Here is an 8,586-nt window from a genome sequence, read left to right on the forward strand (position 1 = left end):
GGGATAAAGAAAAGGGGAGAGGAGAGGAAGGGAAGGGAGAGGAGGGGAGAATAGAGGAGGGGAAGGGGGAGGAGGGGAAGGGAGAGGAGGGGACGGGAGAGAAAGTGAGGGGAGAGGAAGGAGGGGAGAGGAAGGGAGGGGAGGGGAGGAGGGAGGAAGGGATGAATGGAAAGGGGAGAGGAGGGGTGGGAAGGGAGAGGAGGGAAAGGGAGAGGAGAAAAAAAGCCAAGTTCCTTCACATTTCTTAAGTGTATTGACTCATAGTCCCAAATTTGTGATCTTATTTAATCTCTTCTCTACCAAAGGCAGGCACACTGAGGAGTAGAGCTTCAATATACACATTTTAGAAGTGAAAAATTCCATCCATAATATTGTGACCTATATTTTACAGTAACAGTGGTAAGAACTGGCGGGTGACTGTGGGGAACATAATCATGGTGAACATCCAAAAATTACCTAAGAGACTGTGTGGGAATGGGAGAGATGATAGGGTGGAACAAGGTGGTCCTAGAGAGGAACATTTACTCAGGCTTTTCCCTTCTTGTTTTCCTCTAGAGATGTTTGCCTCCCATGGTCGTGCTAGCCTCTCATCCTACCATTACTTGGTCTTCCTAGTGCCTGGTTTATGGATAAACCCATCAGACCACATCCCTAAAGGAGTGTTGTATTAATCCGCTGTGAAGACTCTGTGCCTTCTCTTCCCTCTCTCCCCAGGACAAGCAAGGTATCAATTCCATTCTGCAGACCCACACTGTCAATGCCCAGTCTGTGGTAGACTTGGCAGATCCAATAGCAGTTGACTACCAATGAAATGTATCTTCCAGCAGCTTTATCTTGGGAGTCCTGTTTTGATTTTCATCTTCCTGAAAACTTTCACTTCCTCCATAGAACCCTCTAATCTTGGTTTAAAGTTTGATTCCCCCCCCCCCCAGAAAGTATTCTCTGACCTTTGACACACTCTAGTGTGACTATATGCTTGCCCTTTGTATATGGGATTGTGCACACCCCTCATGCTTGTTAAATACTAAAACATTAATGCAGTCACTTCTTAAATGCTCTCATGGTAGGAATAGAGCCACATACATTTTGTACCAGCAGTTAAGAGTTTCCAAAATCATCAAGCTTTTACATTCTTTTTTTATAAACAGAGTCTTATATGTAGACTGGCAAGCCTCAATTTGCAGTGATTTTCCTGCCTCTGCTTTTGGGAGCTGGGACTATAGGAGTGTACCACACTCTACCCAGCTGGCACTAAATGTTTTAAAGATATAAGATCACTCGCTATTAGTCTCTTCCTGCTTCCCATACTCCACGTGATTTCTACCAGACAAGTGGTCCAATAAACGTTCAATATACACTTCGAATATGCATGAATATGCAACATATTGTCCTTATCTTATTTCTTTTTTTTTTTTTTTTTTTTTTTTGGTTTTTCGAGACAGGGTTTCTCTGTGTAGTTCTGGCTGTCCTGGAACTCACTTTGTAGACCAGGCTGGCCTCGAACTCAGAAATCCGCCTGCCTCTGCCTCCCGAGTGCTGGGATTAAAGGCGTGCGCCACCACGCCCGGCTTCTTATCTTATTTCTTTGCCCTCCTCTACTGATGCTCTCTGAAAAGTGTATAGAGCTATTTAATTAATTTCCCTCCCCTACAACCCCCGTGGCCCCCCCACCCCTGTCCTCACCACCACTCTGCCCTCCTAATTTCAGATTCTTTGTCTTTTTTTTCCCCCATTCTATCCCACAGAACCCTCTTTATGCTGCCAGTGTGTACAGGGGAGTGGGACCATCTCTTGGAGAATGTATAGCATCCCTGAAGGAAACCTATTTTCTTTTCCTAGGACCTATCCACTATCTTAGCCTTTCAGCTAGGGCAGAGAGAGAGAGACTTCAAGAGTACCTCCCTAGCTCCCTGCTGGGCTATTGTCTGGCTTGCTCTTATGCAAGTCTTAGCTGCTGGGAATTCACGTCTGTAACAGTTCTATCATGTCCAGGAAATGATGTTTCACTGCAGACATTGAGACCATTGAGACCAGGAGGACACCTTTAAATACTAGGTTGAATCTTGACAGCGGTTGGACTTATAAACTCCAAGTTCAACTTACAGAAAGGGCCCAACTAGGTAACCAAGGTTCTTTCAAGACTTTTATAAAACCGTGACTCTGATGTTCAACTGCAGTTTGTAAACTCCTTTGAAGATTTTCTGACTTCCCACAACCACGGAGTAACAGCTTCTTGGGATTGATTACCTGAAAGACAATAATAGGTTAAATCTGTATGTGTTTTCAATCCTTGGGATAATAAAAGAAAATAGTGACAAAGTTATTTCTCTGAAAATGGGAGGTCAATATAAGTTATATATTCCTGTAGGTACAAAAATGATAATCTACCATAGGCCATTTGTTGTGAGTTTTCTAAGCTGATTTGACTGAATTTTGCTGTTTGAAAATACATTTTTCATCTAATTTTTCTATAATAAAGGGATTGCATGCCTTTCACAGTTGTCCAGGTTTATAGCTGTAGTCTAAGTGTTTTTGAAATAGGTTGCAGTCAGCTTATTAACGCTGCATTTAAAACTCATGATTTGTGTTTAGTATTTTTTTTTTTTTTGATTAGGGAACTGGCTGGTTGATTACAAATTCCCTGTAAATTAAACTGTAAAGTGATTTCAAAGCTATTTTGAGATATTCCAGACATCTTTTAAAAATACAACCATCGGCTATGCATTTCTTAAGATAGTTTACTACTTAAAACGATAAGCAAAGCAGTTTTAATGTTATGTTTGCCTGCAAGTGAAATATAAATAGTGAGTTGTAAACTTCCCAGAAAGCATGAAATTTGAATGAAGCCAAACTTAAGGAGGAGATTCACATCCATGACTGCCAGGGAAGACCAACCCTTAGGACTGCCCTCCAATTCACGAGACACATTTATATGTAATATGCTTTCTTTTCTAGAAAATAAAAAAAGCTGTATTGTTTTTCTCTTTTTAACCCTCTAATTTAAACTCACTCTACACAGTAATATAGGAATAGAGAGATCCTTGAACTAACTAATTTTTGAAGGTAGACTATGTGCTGCTTGACCTGAGAGGTTAGTAGGCAGCTTGTAGTCATTCCTATGAGTGGAGCAACTTCTAACTTAATTTTATAGAACAATTTAAAACACAAGCCACAGATACCTTATGAAACCCAGTACTATGTACGATAAATATGTATCAGTAAAAATACTTATATTCACAAACATCACTACACAAGACACACAAAAGGGAAGATATAGTATAGCCCTCCTCGGGGGCTTTAATGCTGCTTTGTCATCCAGCTGTGATGGGAAGCCAGGGCTGTGGCAACTGAGACATTCGGAATCCTTTTTGCTGCCCATCCCCTGTGGCCCTCAAATTAGAAACAATATCATGACTAAAAGTTGCCTAAGAGAGTCCTGAGACTTCCATGTTGTTAAACCCTGTGATGAAATCTAACTTGGAACTTCTTTTACTATTATTTTTCTGCGTTCCATTAAGATCTTGATGGTTCCTTTTGGGATTAATGAACATACTTTAATTTATTTAAAGAAGGCCATGGTGTGTTGTATAGTTTAAGAAGGCCACGGTGTTTTGTATAATTTTATTTAAGAAGGCCCTGATGTGTTGTATAAAAGGTGACTGTTGCTTAGCATTTCCTTTGACATGGACAGAAAAGGCTCTTGGGCCTTACAAAAAAATTGATGATTAAAGCATTGCCATTTACTTATGGTAATATTTTGGGGAGTGCAACAACAACCACAACAACCACAACAAAAACTCAACAGAAAAGTTTGAAACAGATGAATATTTATGATTTTTTACAACTCAAGTTTTATATTTAAGTTCCTCTACCAGTCAGCATGAATGAAGATGAGAGCATTTCTTGATATCTTCTATAAATGATCTTGCTTTTGAAGCAAATACTCTCGATGAAAACAAACAAACAAACAAACCAAGAAAACCCCAGATATTTTCAACATGAATGCCCCATGGTAGAAGGTTTTCTGGGTATGTGTGGAGGACTTGTGAGTCCACCAGATACTCAATGGGTATTTCAATAAAGGATGTTTACAGGAACAACTCCTTTTGGGTGCACCAGTCCTAAAGAAAGAGAATAAGAGGTTGGGTCTATACTCAAAGGTTGCAGCAAGTCCATGGGTTGTAGAAGGTAAGTGTCATTCCAAAGTAGCCATGGTAACGCATATCTGAATTGTAACGAAGCAAATGAGAACGAAATTGTGAGAAAGTGACTTCACAAAAATATGTGTGGAATCTAAGCATACATTCTGCCACTTAAAATAGTGTCAAAAACATGGTGGTTTCAAAGGACAACTTCCTTAGCCAATATTACCCTCAGAAATTGCATAGACAACTGTTGGATATTACTAGCTTAGAACATTAGTAGCTAGACATTAACAGTGACAGTGTGGTGTCCACACACGGGCATCATTGTTGTCTGTTTCCTAGCAATTGTTAGGATCAGTGCTTCAGTAGATATTAATAAGTTATTGTTGCGGTAAATCTCCAACCCAAATATGCCCCGGCAAGGAAAACACAACACAGTAAATATGAATACATGCTGTGAGCCTAGATTGGGCAGATCTACCCCTACACTACCATCTTCCCCATCTGTGAGACCCCTTAGAACTTGCAGTTTCTCCAGGCCATGTGCTTCTGCTCCACTTTTCTTCTTCTTCCTCCTCCTCTGTGTCCTCTCCCTCTTTCATTTTCTCCTTCTTCTCACCTTTTGCTCCACCTTTCCTTTATCTACCCAATCATCAGCTCTCCTTTATTTTACAAATTAAGGTGGGAAGCAGGTTTACAGGAAATCACCTGAGTGCTGTCTCATTGTTCACAACCACTCACAGGAGAACAGAATTAACATCAAATATAATTAGTCCCAGGGCTATCCACAACAAGTTATGGACAGTGGTTTTGATGTCATGACTAATGTATATGCCCAGTATTTTATAATAAACCTCATTCATCTATTGATATAGTCAAGTGTATTCACAGACATATTCATGGATGAAGTGCCTAATTTTTGATATCACCTACTAGATGTTGCCACTGGTGGTATGAACCTTGCAAATGTCCAATGTGAGATTCACCTGGGAAGTTAAGAATTAGGAGGGATTCAAGGAGCATTGGAATTCCTTTAAAATTGAGGCTGCAGAATAAGCATTGTAGTTTTCTGCTTTTAATTGTAAGTCTCATTTTTTCCCCCAAATCTCAAGTTAGAATAACCTAAAAATGGTATTTGACCAGTGTTGATGTGCTATTCAGCTTAAAAGGTAATGTTTTGAGGTTGTAGGTACTTATAAAGGATGGCTGACTAAGAAAGATGGTGGCAAGAACAACAATATCAACCAACCAGACTCCCCTCCCCCCCAGAACTCCCAGGGACTAAACCACCAACCAAAGAGTACACATGGAGGCACTAATGGGAGGGGAGGCCCTTGGTCCTGTGAAGGCTGGATGCCCCAGTATAGGGGAATTTGAGGGCGGGGAGGAAGGAGTGGGTGAGTGGGTTGGGGAGCACCCTCATAGAAGCAGGGGGAGGGAGGATGGGATGGGGGGTTGGGAGGGGAAACTGGGAAAGGGGATAACATTTGAAATGTAAATAAATAATGAAGAAGAAGAAGAAGAAGAAGAGGAAGAAGAGAAGGATGGTGACACATGGCTGAAATCTTAGCAGCTGTGAGGCTAAAGGAGGAAGCCCTTGTTTGAGGCTACCCCTATTTCCCCAATAAGACTATATCTCCAAACAGAAAAATAATGAAGAAGATATGATGTATTCCTTTTATATTCTTTCAAGCTTCCTCCTATATATCTTAACAATGCTTTAGCTCTCCTTAACTTCAAGATGCCCAGCTTATTTTATACCAAGGGCCTTTTATGAAACAAATGTTTCATTAACATTCTTTCCACAAATGTAGAACAATAAATGAAGAAAAGCTTTATTGATGCCCCTCAGGCCAGAGCCAGAGCCAGTGAGATAGAGCCTATGTTATGTTAGTGATGCTATAAATATGTTATAACTGTTGCTGGAAAATCAAACGTCATCATGTTCCATTCCATCACTTGCTCCCAGGGCCTTGCTCCATGTTGATCATTAGCATCAAACATCACCGCTGAGTTTGGCAAACAGCTGCCCCGTTCGGTTTAGGGCTAAGACCTATTCTGGCAAAGATGAAACTTTACTCGTTCCAAAAGAGATGGCTTGGATTGAAACAGTGTGGAAATCTGCCAGAGCGGCAGGGATCAGAAGGAAGGCTGGCAATGCATGGCTTGTGAGGTATACCCTCTGGGGCTACAGCGAAATCTATAGACTCTGGACATTGGCTGGTAAAGTACAGATTTTCCATCTGTGGGTCAGGACCACAGATAGGGCTGAATGTGGGGGTTGCAGATATTTGGTGATGGTAAACACTTCTTGAGTAGCCACAAATTAGTTCAAAATCAAAGGCACGGGTATGAGGAGATCCTGGTAGAGTCAACCATTGTGCCATTGATCTGACTGCAGTCTTGGTTCTGAACATACAACACACACACTTTGTACCATACATGATGTTACACCAGTAATTGCTATCTGAAACATCTAGTCCCAGATCTGAGTCTAGCACAGGCTATGAATTGACTGCTTTTATTGTGTATGCAAAGTTTCCCAACGTTTATAGGAACATAATGGTTTAATTATAGAAAACAAAGTTTTACTCTTCATAACCATCACTCCTCAGAGTGTAAGGACTGCATCTGGATATACTTGGGTCGTATTGTATTAGAATGCTTGACTTTAATAACTGCCATTTGAGTTGCTGAATTGGGTTTTATAAAAAGGTCATTAAATCATTAAGTGAAGTTTTGTTTGAGATCAGCACAGAATTTCTATCAGTTTCTGAAATGGCCACTAAAATAGTTTTATTTGATGCTACATATTTATGTGAAGCGATTTTGTCAGCATGAATATTATAAAACCCAAATAACATTCAATGCTTAGAAATGTTGAAGAGACTCTATGTCCTGTGGTATCAAATATCCAGCCAACATTTAAATTGTTATGTAAAAATAATTAAGCACATACATCTGATTAGTATGAAGAAATGCTTTATTCTTTAAAAATAGTAAAAGCATACACATATCAAATGATTATTTTTAAATAAGTGGGTTCATGATTTATTATCACTAAAGAATTTGTATGCCTACTTAAATATTTAGATACCCAGGATTTATAACAATTCCTTGGGTGAACAGGGCTCATGAGTAGAAAACACTTAGGAAATTCTGTCCTATAAGTCAAAATTCAAGCAGGAGCTGGGTGTGGTCATGCACAGCTTTAGTCCCAGCACTCTGGAGGCAGAGTCAGGGGAATGTCTGAGTTCAAGGTCAGCCTGGTCTACATGGGAAGTTCTAGGCCAGCTGGTTACATGGAAAGATGCTGTCTCAAAACCAACAAATTCCAGCCAGGATAGGCTAGGAACCCCTGAGGCCCCACTTGTATCTGAGAAGATCTTGGCAGTTGACGGCTATGGAGGAAAGTCACTCTCCTGCAGGGAAGTGGCTGATAGTGGGTTGCTCATGCTCTTGAGGATGGGTGCATGCCCATGTGCATGTGGTCTGCATTTATTGGACTCAGGAGTTATTGATGGTAAAGACACAGAATGGGAAGGAGTAGAGCAAGTTGGAGGGACGTAGTGGTGGATGGATACGACCAGTGTTCATTCTATAATGCATGAGACATTTCAAAGGTTGAAAATTACGGCTTTTACAATGGCTCCGTCCAGTGGATAAGAACACTGACTCTTCTTCCAGAGTGCCTGTGCCCCATTCCCGGCACCCACGTGGCACTACGTAACTGTCTGCAACTCTGATTTCAGGGCCTCCAACACCCTCTTCTGATCTCCTAGGGCACTAGGCACTCAAATGGTGCACAAGTATACACGCACATGAAGCACACAAAGATAAATTAAAACTAAAATACTATTTTAAAAAAATCTTTAATTTCAGAAATCGTAATCACAGCAGTCATGTAGTCATGAGGGTCCAATGTGGCATCATTGTCCCTGGAACACATTTACACGCGACAAAGGTCAGATCTGGGTCAGTTCCTCCATAGCTGTGCCTACCGATACTAGTAAGTTATAATATTGTTACTAGAAATATTTTGAATAATTTCATCTCAGACTGCCGCTGACCTGTCAAAGTGAACCCATTGGCATCTTATTTGACTGTCTAATATGTTTAAACTCCCTGCCTTTGAGAGCCAGGGTATGCTTGATAAAATAACCGAGGGCAATTCCAGGGTAAGCCAAGGTTCTGAAAGCTAAAGCAGTTCTGAAAAATCTCAATGTGAATGTCTAGAAAGGGATCCTTGAATACTTTCCATATCATAAACAAAATATTGGATCAATTTTTGGTAGAGGAGAAAGAGTTGATTTGAATCTCAAAGCCTGTAGGTAATAGCAGCAGTAAGGGCATCTTATGTAGGTTGAACAGGAAGAGGGAGGCTGTGGCAACTTAAAAGTTGGGGTGAACACTAGGAGGGGGGCAGAGTACTGAGAGGTCT

General features: G+C 40.7%; 1 pseudogene; it reads left to right on the forward strand.

The window, feature by feature from the left end:
- The first annotated feature begins 3,641 nt into the window (after positions 1-3,641).
- Positions 3,642-3,759, forward strand: LOC115031850 (U6atac minor spliceosomal RNA; annotated as a pseudogene).
- Positions 3,760-8,586: the final 4,827 nt, after the last annotated feature.

The sequence above is a fragment of the Mus caroli genome, unplaced genomic scaffold (genome assembly GCF_978045245.1).
Source record: "Mus caroli unplaced genomic scaffold, Mus_caroli_1 scaffold_10, whole genome shotgun sequence".
In the NCBI taxonomy this organism is placed as follows: Eukaryota; Metazoa; Chordata; class Mammalia; order Rodentia; family Muridae; genus Mus; species Mus caroli.